Raw genomic sequence first — 16,322 nt, forward strand, 5'->3', positions numbered from 1 at the left:
AACAAAATAGCATGATTTTTATGAGCCATATATAAACACAAATACATAATATATATATGTATGTGTATCTATATATATTGTATTTATATGCATATCTCATATATATGTAACATACATATAGATAAGAGTATTTTAAGCACTAAAACATACTTTATATCAAGACTGAAAAAGTATGTAGTCTAAGGATTATTATCTGCATTTTATAGATGGGGAAATTGAGTCTCAGAGAAAAGAGACTTGCCCAAGGACCCATAAGTAGTAAATGATGGAACTGGTGTGATAATTGGATTAAGTCTACACTACCCATCTTTGGATTTGATCACCAAGGATGAAAGTACATCCAATCTTTGGAGGTCCTAACCCACGTGTGCTGGAGTGAATGATGAATCAGAATTGACTGACCCTCCCCCTAGGCATTCTGTGAGAATCATCTGTTGTGATTGGATACGCAGGCCAAGGGAGGGCACTGGAGGTGATGCATGGGTGACCCCTTTAAAAAGAGGGAGTTGAGTGAGTGAGAGGCTTCTGGTTTTTCAGAAGGTGACCTGAGGGAGCTTTGCTGGTTAGTGACTGAGACTGTTCCACGTGGTGAGTTTAAAGACTAACTCTTCCTGAACTTCTATTAAGAACCTTCTTTTATAGACTCTGGGAATGAAGTTTGCTCCATTCACCTCCGGGCCTCAGGCCCTTTAACCCTGAGGGTTAAGATCTACCTGGATAAATTAGTGACATAGATTCTTATTTCCTTACTTCCTCTCTCTCTTCTCTCATGTAAATAAACTTCCATAAAAGTCAATTTTTATTTTAGATTATTCTTAACTGAGGATTGATAATAGTTCAATCCTCTGGTGACCATCTTTTAATATATTGAACCCATAAAATCCCCTTTTCACCCTTACATTGGCATTAAAAGAGAAGTCTCTTGATTCTAAGGCATAATTTCTTTCCATTATGCCAAACTCCTTCTCAAATTCTCTAGCAGATAGGAAAGAGATGGTATCAGCTTTATGAAAAAATGGATCATAGCACCACTGGGTCATTATGTTTGCCTCTCCAGAAGACTGGAGAGATGAAATAGCAGAATTAGGACTGAAGTGACCCAATCTCATTCAATCACATCCTAAGACTATTGCTTCACGGGAGCACGAGGAATGTGGAAATGCAAGAAGGAAATCAGGAATAAGAAGGATCCTGAGCATTGGAAAGGAGCCAAAAACAAAATAGTAGCCCCATTAGCAGCCATCAGTATACTGTGTGGTCTAATACAAAGGGCATTGGTAAGGGGCAGCTAGGATGGCTTAGTGGATTAAGAGCTAGACCTGGAGACAAAAGGTCCTGCCTTCAAATGTGGCCTCAGACACTTCTTCACTGTGTAAGCCTGTGTGACTACTTTTCTGCCTTGGAACCAATACAGTGTTGATTCTAAGATGAAAGGAAAGGATTTTTAAGGGCATAAATAATGGGATTTCTCAGAACCTTTTGGCTACAAAATATCACAAAATGAAGGGAATAGAAAAATATAATCTGAAATAGGCAGGACGGTTCTTTAAAAGAACATCAGAGGGGCAGCTGGGTAGCTCAGTGGATTGAGAGTCAGGCCTAGAGAGAGGAGGTCCTAGGTTCAAATCAGGCCTCAGCCACTTCCCAGCTGTGTGACCCTGGGCAAGTCACTTGACCCCCATTGCCCACCCTTACCACTCTTCCACCTATGAGACAATACACCGAAGTTAAGGGTTTAAAAAAAATTTTTTTTTAAAAAAAAAGAACATCAGAGGTCAAAGTCATTTATCAGGAAGCAAATAATCATCAATGAAAGGAGCTAAAGTTGAGATAGATCTTAGAAATTATCTTAGATTAGAAATAATATTCGCAGAAATTATCCTTTACAATGGCCTCACTTTAGAGAGGAGAGAGAGAGAGAGAGGTATAGAAAAGGCAAACGATTTGCGTAAGGCCTTTCTCTATCAGTATCTAGTACTTGTCTGTTTTTAATGGCCATGTGGGAAGGATGGTCTCTAATGTAAAGGGTCAGTCAATAAGACAGAAGTTGTTGATTATCTTCTATGTGCCAAGCTGTAATTTAGTTCATATTAAGAAACATGAAGACAAAAATGAAACAATTTGCTCTCAGAGAACTTACTATCTATCAGAAGAGGCAAAATATACATCTATAAATATATAAAAATATAAGTAATATATAAACACATGTATTAATACATAAAAACTAATAGGTACTTGATAAAGAGTGGAAAAAGTAGTAATAAAGTTAGATAGACTTGGACCCAAGAGACATGGGATTTGATTGCCATTTCTGACAGTTATTGGACAAGTAACTTCATCTTTCTTGGCTTTAGTTTCCTTGCCTGTAAAATGGAACTGATAATACTTATACATCACATTATTTTTATCATTTTAAATATATTTGTTTGTTTGTTACATTAAAATTCCGAACTATTTCACTCCCTTTCTCTCTCCTCCTCACACTACAGAATTCATTTTTGACAAGATCTGTGTACATATAAATCCATATTTTGCTCATTTCTATTTATCAGTTCTCTCTCTGGAGGTAGATGTACACAAGTTATTCTTTGAACAATATTTCTTTTGCTATATATAGTGTTCGCTTGGTTCTGCTTGTTTCACTCTTCATAATTTCATGTTGATCTTTCCATAGTTTTTCTTTTAATTAACTTGCTCAGCATTTCTTATGGCATAGTAGTATTCCATCACAATTATATGCCACAATTTGTTTAGGCATTCCCCAATTGATGGGTTTCCCCTCAATTTCTAAATTTTTGCCACCACAAACAGTGCTGATATAAATATTTTAGAATAGCTAGGTTCTTTACCTTTTTCCCTAATCATCTTAGGAAACAAACCTAGTAGTGGTATTGCTGGGTCTAAGGGTATGCACAGTTTTATATCTGAGCATAATTCTAGATTGCTCTCCAAAATGACTGTTTCACTTCACAGTTCATATTGAATTATTATATTACATCACAGAATTGTTATGATGGTCAAATATGACCATGTATATAAGTATTTTGTGAACCATAAACCGTAAATGGGAATGTAAACTATGACTAGCATTTCAAATATCAAATGCTAATTGTATGGAGATCAGGAAAGAATGGAAATAAGGCATGGCACACTAGACCAGTACAGTCCTTTTTTAAGCACCCTGAGTGTCTTCAGTAGAGAGTAACCATCCTCCTGAGCAAAAGAAGAGAAAGTGGCATTAGTGGGATACTTGTGAGATCAGGGAAAGAAGAATCCACATATCACCCAATAGTCTGAGATACCCTCGTGGGAAAAAGAATGCTATCATGGCTATTCAAATATCAGCTAGCCTTTAAACAAAGGTTATCTCTAATGTGAAATTGGAAACCAAAAAAATGAAAAAAAGCATGTTTTACTGGCTTCCTCATTGCTCTATGGAATTATAATTTGGATTCTAGGGCATGGCAGCTAGGTTGCATAATGGATAGTGTGCCACACCTGACATTAGGAAGACTTATTTTCTGGAGTTCGAATCTGGCCTGAGACTTTTACTCAGTGTGTGACCCTTGGCAAGTCACTTAACCCTGTTTGCATCAATTCTTCATCTATAATATAAGCTAGAGAAGTAAATGGCAAACCATTCCAGGATCTCTGCCAAGAAAACCCCAAATAGGGTCATGAAAACTCAAACACAACTAAAAAACAAATTACTATAGAGCTTAGAGTTGGAAACAATTAGATAATCTAATCCAACCCCCTTCTTTACAAATAAATAAAGTGAATTTCAAAATAGTTAAATGAATTGACCAAGATCCTACAGTTGGCAAATGGTAGAGACTGGAATCCAACCCATGCCTTCTAAACTACAATCCTTACAACTATACCATACTGTCTCCCAGAGACATTACTTACTAACCACCAACATCTTTTTAAATGTCTAGGACATGCTTCTAGGTCTTTATTCCTAAACTTTATGTCTTATTGCTACACCTCTTCTGGAAAAGCAACTCACCAAAAAGGCCCGAATAACTAGCCCTTTGGGGGTTATTTTGTGCCCTGGGGAGGAACTTTGGCTCCCTTCCAGTGTTTTGTTTTCTTGGCACAGATATTAACAGACACAGAGGGTGTCTACCAAATTATGAGAACCTCCTCCTGGAAGGGTTCATTATTAACAACCCATTCTGGCAGTGTTTCATACCCCCTCTCTCCTTTTTACGTGTTATGATCTGTTTACTCTCAGGAGCTCCCAGACACATCTGCCAATTTTGTATTAAAGCAATAAATAATGATTTACTTATCATAAAATATAACTGTCAAGTGATCTTTTCTAGGGCAAATGAGAGATGCTAAATATCTCTACATCAGAGTCATGAGTTTTAAAGCAGTAAGGGACAGTTTAGTCTAACCCCCTCTCTTTTTTAAGTAAAAAGAAATAAGAATGCTAAATCAGTAGATTATGAGACTAGTGATTAATTATCCAGATTTTAGCAAAGCATTTGATAGCCTCTCATGCTATTAATTAGGTGGATTTGGAGATAAGTGGCCAAAGGATATGAACAAACAGTTCTCCAACGAACATTTGCAGGCTATTAACAATCATTTGAAAAAATGCTCCAAGTCGCTAAATATAAGAGAAATGCATCTCAAAATAACCCTGACCTCATACCCAGAAAATTGGCAAAGATAAGAAAAGATGGTAATGGTCAATGTTGCAGTGTTTGCGGAATAATAAACACACTGATACATTGCTGGTAAAGTTGTGAATTGGTCCAGACATTCTGAAAAGATATTCTGGATGAGTCAGCTAGGTGGCATAATGGATAGAGCACCGGGCCTGGAGTTAAGAAGACCTGAGTTCAAATCCAGTCTCAGACACTTATGAGCTATGTGACTCTGGGCAAGTCACTTAAACTTATTTGTCAAAGAAAGAAAGGAACAAAAGGAAGGAAAGGAAAAAAAATTTAGAGTCGAGCAAATAAAGTGGTTAAAACTCTTAGACCAAAAGGTTCCATTACTAAGCATATGCCTCCAAGGAAAGTTATTAATAAATTTTTAAAATATGCAGCACTCCTTTTGATAGCAAAGAACAAGACACAAAGTAGATGCCAATCACTTGAGAGTTGCCAAATTGTAGCATATGGACATGCTGTAAGAAATAATGAATATAATTAATACAGAAGGTTATGGAAAGACTCACATGAACTAATAAAAATAGGCAAAGACAAGAAAACTATATACACAATTGCTACAACAATGTAAATGGAAAGAACAGCCACAAAACAAATAAAAAATGAATGTTACTAAATTACAAAGAATAAACTTAGCTCCAAAGAAGAAATACAAGAATACACATCTCTCAAAACTTTTATGGAGGTAGGGGTCGCAAGACGGAATTTAACATCAGTTTTTTTGTGTATTGGTTATACTGATTTTTTTTTCTCTTCTTCCTCTTTTCCTTTAAAAAGGAAGTTGTTACAAGGAATAATCTCTAGGAGATGAAAAGGAAGAAAAACAGAGGAAAATGTAGGCAATGTAAAAATTAGAGATATCAATAAAATCTATTTTATGAAAAAGTATATTGAAATGGTTGAACTTGCACACCCAAAGATTAGTCATCAAAAGTTTAACAACAATTTTGAAGGACAAATTCAGTGGATTTTGGCCAAACCCAGAATCTGGATTCGTTCCAGTGCTATTTAACACTTTTATCAATCATTTAGATAAAAGTATCAAAGACATGGTTATTAAATCTGCAGATGACACAAAGCTAGGAAGAGCAACTAATAGGCAATATGAGAGAATCAAAATTATCTTGACATAGCTGATAAGTTGAAATTTGACAGGAAGGGAGGAAGGAACGAAGGAAGGAACAAAGGAAGGAAAGGAGGAAGGGAGGGAAGAAAATTCTTAAGCTTGAATTTTTAAAAAATCAACATCAAAATTAATATTAAAGATATGGGACTAGAAAATAGTTCTTTTCAGTAAGATAACGAGGGGTTTAGTGAATTACACGCTCATTATAATGAGTCAACTCTGTGAAACTATAACCAAGAAAGCTAATATAATCCTTAGCTATATTAAGAGAGACATAGCTTCTGTAATATGGAGGTAAGAATCCTACTTTATACTAATGAAACTACATCAGGAGTAGTATGTTCATTTCTGGGTGCTATGTTTTAGGAAGGACAATTAATAAGTTGAAGAGCTTCCTGAGGAGCATCCTACGGAGGGTGACTGCTACAGGGAAAGGCCTTGAATTGATGTCATAGAGAACTGGTTGAAAGAACTGGGATTATTTAATCTCAAAAAGAGAAGGCTCAGGGGAGAAATGAGAGCTGTCTTCAATTATTTGAAGAATTATCAGATAGAAAAGGAATTCAAATCATTTTACTTTATTCCAGAGGGAAGAACTAGGAACAAAAAGGATAGAAGTTGCAAAAATGAGCTAAAACCTTCCTAACAATCAGAGCAATCCAAATATGGAATATGCTTTGGGAGGTAAGGGTTCTCTTTCACTGGATGTCTTTGAGTAGGAGCTGAATGATTGCTTGTCAAAAAAGTATTTCTTTTTCAAGTGTGACTTGTCACTTGATGACTACTCTGTCTATTCCATTTGTGAAATTCTATGATTCCAAAGACCAGAAGGGGAAAGAACTATCCAAAGTCACAGATATAAAATAGTAGCACTAGAATTTGCATCTAATTCCTCTGACTCAACATTGAAAAATTCATTGCCCCACAGTAAACTGAATTTGTATCTATCATAATATCATCATTTTGGAGGTGGAAGGAGGCAGACCTTAAAGGTCACTTAGTCAAAACCTACCATTTAAATATGTGGAAACTGAATCCCAAAGAAGTACATTGACTTACCCAAATCATATAGTCAGTTAATAGCAAAGCCAAGTATTGAACAGTGGTCCTCTGGCTTCAAATTCAACCCTTTTTCCAGTATATCCATCAGCTTCCCAATAAATTGTGACTATAGCTCAGGTACTTAATTTGGGTCAAGTTCTTTCTTTAAAAAAAAACCTTTCCTTCCATCTTAGAATCAATGCTGTACATTGTATACTAGTTCCAAGTTGGACTAGTGGTGATGGTTAAGGGTAAGGGTAAGAGTGGCAAAGGCTAGGCAATGGGTGTTACTTGACTTGCCCAACTAGGATGTGTCTGAGGCTAGATTTGAACTCAGGACCTCCCATCTTTAGACCTGGTTCTCAATCCACTGAGCTACCTAGCTGCCCCCAAATTAGGTTCTTTCAATAGCTTAGTTTTACCCACCACCACCACCATCACTGCCTTCTTTATGAGACAAAAAAGATGACCATCTTCATCATATGTTAGACTTCAACAGAAATGAATTGATCTTCATTATCTCATATAAGTCCTTTCTCATTGCTGTGTCTCAGTACAAGTTCTTTTCTTGATGTATCCATCCTCCTATATGAAAACTAGGGCCCTTTGAAATCCTACCAGTATTTCAAGATCTAACTGAAGTGTCCCCAAAGCCTTCTCTAACTGTCCTAGACAATAAAGCTTTTGCCTCCCTCCTACACAGAAAATTTCTTAAAAACTCTCATATTCTCATCATGCTTTAATCTGCATAATAGTAGTCTAATTCAATATAATTTTTCAAACATCATTTAAATATTTTCTATTCATAAGGCACTGTGCTAAGCATTGGATTGTAACCCATCCAGCTGTATTTCAGCTCCATGAAGGTAGGAACCATGTTACCATTATCTTTATATATTGCTCCAACATGTAGAATAATACCATATGTAAAATGTTTTGCAAGCCTTAAAGTACTTATATAAATGTTAACTACTGCTATTATTAAAGCAGATAACATATTGATTTGAATATAGACTGTAATTTTTCCAAATCTGACTTCCATAAAACCTAAGTGCAATTACAATCAGTGTCACCTTTTTTATTTAATAGAGAGCTAAATGTGTATTTTTTTCCTTCCATTTTAGGGGCATGGTCTATATCCAAGGGTACTCTGTATTTGGAGCCCAGTATGATAGAAGGATGCTATTGAATTGAGTAGATGAATGAATCAACTCCACAGGAGAATCCTTTCATATGGCTAGGATGTGACTCAGTATAACATGCTGAGGGAAAACCAACAATACATATAAATCTCCTAGTCCATGTTCCCCATGCATGGAAGGGATGGTAATTTTTAAGAGCTGTTGTCTTAGGTACTCAGCCTGCAGCTTAATGGGACAAGACTTCATTTGTAATGCGTGGACCTGTTGCTGCCCTTAATTCATTGTCTAGACACAGAGGGTCCACATACTTCACAGCTTATAAACCAGTCTCCTATAATGTGCCACTTTAGCAGATGGATTTTTGTGGCCTTTGACAAATTAGGTATATTGTGGTCATTTGGCCTTTTCAGAGTGTTGTTTTGGAAATCCTGACAGATGGCCGGGTAGTGCTTCATGCTGCTGAGTCATTTTAAGAGTTTTTCCATCATAGATGAAGCTATATTTATAGCCAATGATGGCTTTGATGACCCACCTCCACCCTGAGGCTCACCAGGGTTGTGTGGTCAGATCAAGAAACGACAAGGCTAAGCAAGAACACTTTGATCAAATTAAATCATGGCTTCATAGTATAGTGGAAAGAGTACTGGATTTGGAGTATGGAGATCAGCATTCAAATCCCTGCAAGTTACTATTAGTTCTTTATTAGTTAATGAAATAAAACATATAAAGCATTTAACATAGTGCCTGGCACATGGTAGGTACTTAATAAATTCTTTTTTTCCCCTTCCTTCCTACTAGTGTGACCTGGGGCAAATCATTTCAGTTCTTTGGGTGTTTGTTTCTCTGTTTTCTCTTGTGTAAATTGAGAATGACAAATATTCTTACTAACAAGGCAGGTGGTTGTAACACATTCACTAGATTATTGTAGTAATCACATAAAAAAGTATATAATTGTAAAGTGCTTGGTAAACTAGAAAGTGATTTCATATATATCCCCCCACTGAGGGAGATGGAGATATATATATATATATCATTGTTATTCCATTCTTGCCTTAGCCATCATCTTGGAACTTCCTGAAGTCCTGCTACAGCCAACAGTATGAAATTCCACCATATTTTTGGTGGGAAAACTGAACTCTCCTGAAATGCAGCCAGGGCTCTGGACACCACTGTGGAATGCATATTACAAATAACAGTCACTGGGCAGTAACCAGCCATGCCATGGAAAATGATGGCAGCTCAGCAGTCCACTATCACAACTCATGATTATACAGTTAATGGCTTGTGGCCCCACTGTACATAAAGCACTCCTCTTTTGCTACTCTGAAGCTGTTTACTGCTGACCTCCAATTTAAAGGTGGCTCCTTGATCTAGTGGTTAGAGCCTAGGGCACAGAGCCAAGAAGATTTGGGATTATGTGTTGGCAGAACNATATATATATATATATATCCATCATTGTTATTCCATTCTTGCCTTAGCCATCATCTTGGAACTTCCTGAAGTCCTGCTACAGCCAACAGTATGAAATTCCACCATATTTTTGGTGGGAAAACTGAACTCTCCTGAAATGCAGCCAGGGCTCTGGACACCACTGTGGAATGCATATTACAAATAACAGTCACTGGGCAGTAACCAGCCATGCCATGGAAAATGATGGCAGCTCAGCAGTCCACTATCACAACTCATGATTATACAGTTAATGGCTTGTGGCCCCACTGTACATAAAGCACTCCTCTTTTGCTACTCTGAAGCTGTTTACTGCTGACCTCCAATTTAAAAGTGGCTCCTTGATCTAGTGGTTAGAGCCTAGGGCACAGAGCCAAGAAGATTTGGGATTATGTGTTGGCAGAACTACCCACTCATAGTATGACCCTGGGCAAACCACTAGACATCTTTGGGTGTCAATCTCCCAGCGATATAGCAAATGTATTAGCAGAAACTTGGTGGATGAGAGATGCTACACCAGAAATAAGGTTTCCAAATAAATAGGAGGAAGGACAGTCTATAGCTCTTTACTTTCTGAATAATCCATCTTCCATAGTAATTGTTATAGATAAAGATACAGATTGACTGACATAAGGATTGGAGACTGGCTTCCAGGACTAATCCTTGGCAATATTATGAAATCTACTAAAATAATCTTTGTTTTGTTATTGGGTTTTCCCCCCACATTCCATTTCTCTTCTGCCTACTGTATGCCTGGTGTCCTCACACTGTTCATAGACTTCCCAAGGGCTCCTCATTGTACTCTGTCACCTCCTCTACTGACTCTGTTTCTGAATTCCTCAACCAAAAGGACTTAGAGCCAAAACTTACCATAGGCAATACCAGTGATTGCTCTCACCTCAGATAATTTGTCAGATCACTGCCACAATCCAAAGACCCATAAAAATTAGGGGGATCTCTCAGAGATATCCTCTCTCCTAAACACATAAAAACAGGAATGATAGGCTTCTGTTAATTTTCACAGCAAGGAAGTACAGGTAGCCAAAGAAAATTGACATAAAGGAAGGGGGAGAACAAAACATCACTGGGGGATAGGGACTCTTGATTTTCCTGAATCTGTTGACCTCCACAATCACCTTAATGTTGCTATAGTATACTTTGTTTCTCCAGAACACTATGGTTGGTCTTGACAACCCCTATCAGTAGAATTCCAGCATTGCCTAACACACTGACTATAATAATTTTCTAGAGGATATAATTTAAAATAACTTACTTTGGGGCGGCTATATAGTACAATAGATCTATTGCCAGACCTGGAGTCAGGGAGACCTAAGTTCAAATCTGATTTCAAACAGTTACTGGCTGTGTGAGCCTAGGGTAGTCACAACCTATTTGCCTCAGCCTCCTCATGGCAAAATAATAGCATGTACCTCCCAGGATTAGTGTAAGGATCAAATAAAATAATTATTTGTGTTATTAGTGTTTGGCACATAGAGTGCTTTATAAATTTCATTTTACTACTACTACTACTACTACTATTACTACTACTACTACTACTACTACTACTACTACTACTACTACTACTACTACTACTACTACTACTACTACTACTACTACTACTACTACTACTATTATTATTATATCAGTCTCTTTTGGCTTTTTTTCTCTATGCCTTCATACTAGTTGTTTTCACAATAGTTCCACTGTTTTCATAGGGACCTCTCCAACATTGTGCCTGGGTTGTTCCATTTCGCCATTCTTATTTCTGAACTCATCTTCTCTAAATGACTTGCACTCTACCTCCCAAAATTACTACATCCTAACTAATTAACTAGGACAGCTAGATGGCCTAATAGATAGAATGCCTGATCTGGAGTCAGGAAGATTCATCTTCCTGAGTTCAAATTTGACCTCAGACACTTATTATTAGACACTTGGCAAATCACTTAATTTTGTTTGTCTCAGTTTCCTCATCTCCTCAAATCCTGCCTTAGACACTTAGTTGTGTGAGTCTAGACAAGTCACTTAACTTCTGTATGCCTCAGTTTCCTCAAATGTAAAATAATGCCACTTACCTCCCAGGGCTGTTGTGAAGATCAAATGAGATAATATTTGTTAAAAAAAATGCTTAGCAAATGTCTGGAACACAGTAAGTGGTTGCTAGATGCTTATTTCCTTCTTTTATTCCCCTATTAGATTGTGAGCTCCGTAAGAGCAAGATTTGTGCCATATCCCTCTTTCCTTCACCAGTGCCTGACCACAGGGCATACAATGTACGTGACAAATGTGTTGAATTGAATTAGAGAATGTATTTAAAAAGCAAAACTCTTCAAAAAAACATTTAAACATTGGAAACAAGAGTCTGTTTGGGGGAAAAGGGATTGAATCTCAGTTCTTCCACTTTCCTTGTGACCTTGGATAAGTCACTTGACCTCTCTGGACCTCAGTTTTCTCATCTGTAAAATGAAGAGGTTGGACTAGCTAGCCTCTAAAGTCCTTTCCCACTCTAAATCTATGATCTGTTGTGGGTTTTGTTTGTTTGTTTGTTTGTTTTGCCATATCTACTTAATCCAAAATCCACATCATTTTTTTTATTAGAACAAACATTTGATAGCTAATCATCTCACTTTAAAGTATTCCATTTCAATCCTCCATGAAGGAAGAAGTTAACTTCCTGAGAAGTATCTGTTTATTGATTTGTAGTTATAGGATGTAGGGAAAGGTTTTTAGCTATGAATGGGACAACTATTATTTGGTGGTGTCTTTGCAGTTGTTTTTCAGAAGTAAATTCTTTTGAGTGTTGGATAGCTTACATATCTTGAGGCTCTGGGTTTATTATCCATCAAATACTGTGCAACTTGTTTTGAAATATCTCTCACAGCTTATCCACAGGGCTTTCTAATCCTGGGAGGCAAAGCAGAACGAAGTCCTAGAGATTTCAATTCCCTCCCCCAATATTCACTTTCTGTAGCAGAGGTAAGATGATTTTGATAAAACATGATGACTTTTTTATGCTATAATAAAAATGTTAAGTCTTTACGGGAATCCTCCTGCCAGGGGCCTTTTACCCACCCCTTATCACAAAAGGGAAGGCACAGTCACTGAAACAGTGAGGGCTGTAAACAACTGAAAAGCATGATGGGAATTCATTAGGACTGACTAGATGGATGTGAGCCATCAAAGGATCACAGAATCATAGAGTAAGGAGGTATCTCTGATTTCACCTAGTCCAAAACTTGAATGAGCTCTCTCTCTCTCTCTCTCTCTTTCTCTCTCTCTCTCTTTCTCTCTCTCTCTCTCTCTCTCTCTCTCTCTCTCTCTCTCTCTCTCCATCTCTCTTCCTTACCTTCTCTCTCTCTTTTTCTCTCTCCCCCTCTTTCCCTCCCTTCCCCACTCTCTCACACAAGCACACAAACACCTCCAGAAATAATATGTAGTCAGACAGAGATTCTGCTTAAAAATCTCCAGTAACAGAAAACTCACTGTCTTCCTTGCCCTGTTTCATAGTTGAACATCTCAAATCAGCAAACAGTTCTTGATTACATGGATCCAAAACTTGAACCCTGTAACATTCTGTAACTTCATTCCCATGGCAGGTTCACAGATTTAGAGCTAGGAATCTTGGAAGCTATCTGGTCCAACTCCTGTATTTTCCAGATGAGAAAACTGAAGCCCAGAAGGATAAGCCAATGTGCTTGAGATTACATAGATAAGTGACATTTGCGTCCAGATCCAAATTCAATGCATTTAATACTGCTCGGTACCACTCTTCACTCTCCACTCTATCTCTGGATTAATATAGAATGGACATTCATTTCTGCATGAAAATCCTTCATATATTTGAATTAGTGATCATTTCCCTACCTACTCTATCTCCAACCACCCAAAGTCTTTTTCTCCAAGCCAGTTGTCCCCAGATCTATTAAACATTCATTATGTAAAATAGACTCTCTACAATCTCCAAACTGTCTAAGTTACTCTACTTGGAATACACTCAGGGGTGTGCTAGAGCCAAATCAAACAGGCTCTGGACAGCCAATTGTTTAAATTTCAGGGATGGCATTTATGCTTCAGAAATCAGCAAATGCTACAAATCAAGGCATGCTTTACTGTTTTGTTGATGGTTTGCACTTAGAAAGAGACAGGGAAAATGTTAATGTTAAAGCTAAAAGTGGGTTCAGTATCTTTTTTCCTTTGGAGAGCTGGTTATTAAACATTTTATCAGCAAACCTTTGGATAAACTCCAGTTTGCTAATGCTATACTTAAGCTTTGGAAGTCAAAAGTGAGCTAAATCTTCTAGGTGTATCTAGCAGTAGAACAAAGCTGTGACTAGCAGCAGGCAAAATATACCATCTAGAGTATAGCACCTATGGTAGGAAGTTAGATCACAGTGAGGCACAGTTCTTAAAATGGGAAGATTATAGGAGGATATCATAATAATAGATAAAATTTATATAGTGCTTGCTATATGTCAGGAACGGAACTAAGTATTTTTAAATTATCAAATTAACTCTTATAACGCCTATGACTGCTCGACTAGCAGTAATGCAATGATCCAGAACAATGCTGAGGAACTTTTGAGAAAGAACACTATCTACATCCAGAGGAAGAACTGTGCGAGTAGAAACACGGAAGAAAAATAACTGTTTGAACACATGGGTTGAGGGGGATATTATTGGGGATGTAGACACTAAACAATAACTCTAGTCTAACTATCAATAATATGGAACTAGGTCTCAATCAATGATACATGTAAAACCTAGTAGAACTGCGTGTTGGCTATGGGGGGGGGGGTTGAGGAGAGGGAAAGAATATGAATCATGTAACCATGGGAAAATATTCTAAATAAAATGAATTAATTAAAAAATAACACCTTAGGAAGTAGAGGCTATCATCCTCATTTTACAGATGAGAAAACTGAGGTCAACAGAGGTTAAGATGAGGATAATAGAATCTACCTCACATGAGGACTACATGAGATAGTATATATAAAGTCCTTTGCAAACTTTAAAAGTACTATATAAATGTTATTATTATGTATATTGATGAAATTACAGAGCCCTTGGCATATTTGAAGTAGTTTTCAGATGCCCATTTTCTCTACACCAGAAAATCCAATCCTTGGGGTTTGTTGTTGTAGCTGTTGTTGTTAATACATTTATGGGTGTTGCAGTAAATACTCAAAGCTTTCAGTGAGAGCAATAACACTCAAGGGGCATAATAGCCAAATCTTGCTAAAAAGTTAGAAATGCCTTCTCCAGACTCAGTGGGACTCTGCTCTCCCATTCACAACACTAGACTTCTGTTACTATGCCTGTGGCACAGATTGATTGTGAGTTACATGGGGAGAGGAAATATTCACAAAGATGAACTTGCAGATCCTTAAACTATGAAGAAGGTTCCACTTACTCTTTTAGCTACCATGTCCCACTCTCAGCCAACTGTCAAAAAGCCCTGTTTGACTCTTAGCAATGTATGGCTATAGATGTGAGGAATGCCTTCTTCCTGTGATGGGGCTCTGCAAGATACCCCAGACAAAGGAGGTGGTTGAAATAGTTTTTTTCAAATGTAAACTTGGGATGTTCAATATCCTTACAAGTAAAAAGGAAAACAAAAGGGTTGCTATGAAAGTACAGTTCTAGTCTGATTCTTTTACTATGCTATGAACTTGAGCAAGTCACTACGTGGGGCCTCAATTCCCTCTTTTGTACACTGAGGGAATTAAACTAGATAACTCCTAAGGTCTTTTCTAACTCTAAATCTATGATTCTGTGACCCTATGATCATCTGTGATCCAGATGATCCTATATACCTTTATGATCTTGGGCAATTTACTTAACTTCCCATAGGCAGAAATTGTCTCATCTGCAAAATGAAGAATTCCATGCATAACCTATCCTGACAGGGGTTTTGTAAAAAGAGCTTTTTTTGTAGGCTGTGAAGTGCTATACAAATGGAAGTTCTGCATGCCCTATAGGTGAAGGGAACCATTAACTTGAAAGCCAAAGAAGAAGAATTTTTATCACAGTGCTTTTGAAGATGACTCTTTGAAGTCATAAGAGAATACAAAGAAAAAGAAACCCCCTCCTTTTCCTCAGAACAGAGACTTCTTAATACTCCTCTGCCCAAGATGTTGACTGTAAGCTTCTTCAAATGGGACAAGCAGGCTCTCAGCTTGCAGTATTTGGATTGCTATGGAGTAAGGCCATTTTTACTTCTGCACTGAATTTGTAGCCTGAAATCTAGCTTTCATAATCAATTAGCCCAACATGTTTCTACTGACACTCAGAAATCCATTTCCCATGAAGGGAGAACCAGGTACTTAACCAGGAGCTGTCCACAGCTGAACCTCAGTTGGAGGAAAAAGAAAGGTAGGATTAGTATCATATAGCCAGGCTTACCAGGACAGCTCCTCAAAACCATAAGGGACTTTAGAGGTGATTCAATCTAACTCCTTTCTTAACAGAATGCTTTCTTTTTTCTTTTTTAAAGCAAGGTATTTATTTTTATTTTTACTTATGACATAATATGTAACATAAAATATTTTAATGTGTGATTTTTATAAATACGTAATAGAATATAATATACTTATCCAAGAAAACAAATTCTCATGTTAGCTATGTCCAAAACTCTCATTCTTTTTTCCCCCTCCATCCCACAGGATGCTTTTTTTAAAAAAATATATCATCTTTCCAAAATGCTCATCCAGACTGTTTGATTTATTATCTCCTCTGGCAGTCCATTCCATCTTAGGATATCTCTATATGTTGAAGTATTTCCCCTCATAGTGAGCAGAAATCTGCCTCTTCTCAGATTCCATCTATTGCCCCTAAATGAGCTGAGCCTCAGAGGACCTGTTCTTGATAAAAATTATGCTG

This window comes from Gracilinanus agilis, chromosome 2, assembly GCF_016433145.1.
Source record: "Gracilinanus agilis isolate LMUSP501 chromosome 2, AgileGrace, whole genome shotgun sequence".
In the NCBI taxonomy this organism is placed as follows: domain Eukaryota; kingdom Metazoa; phylum Chordata; class Mammalia; order Didelphimorphia; family Didelphidae; genus Gracilinanus; species Gracilinanus agilis.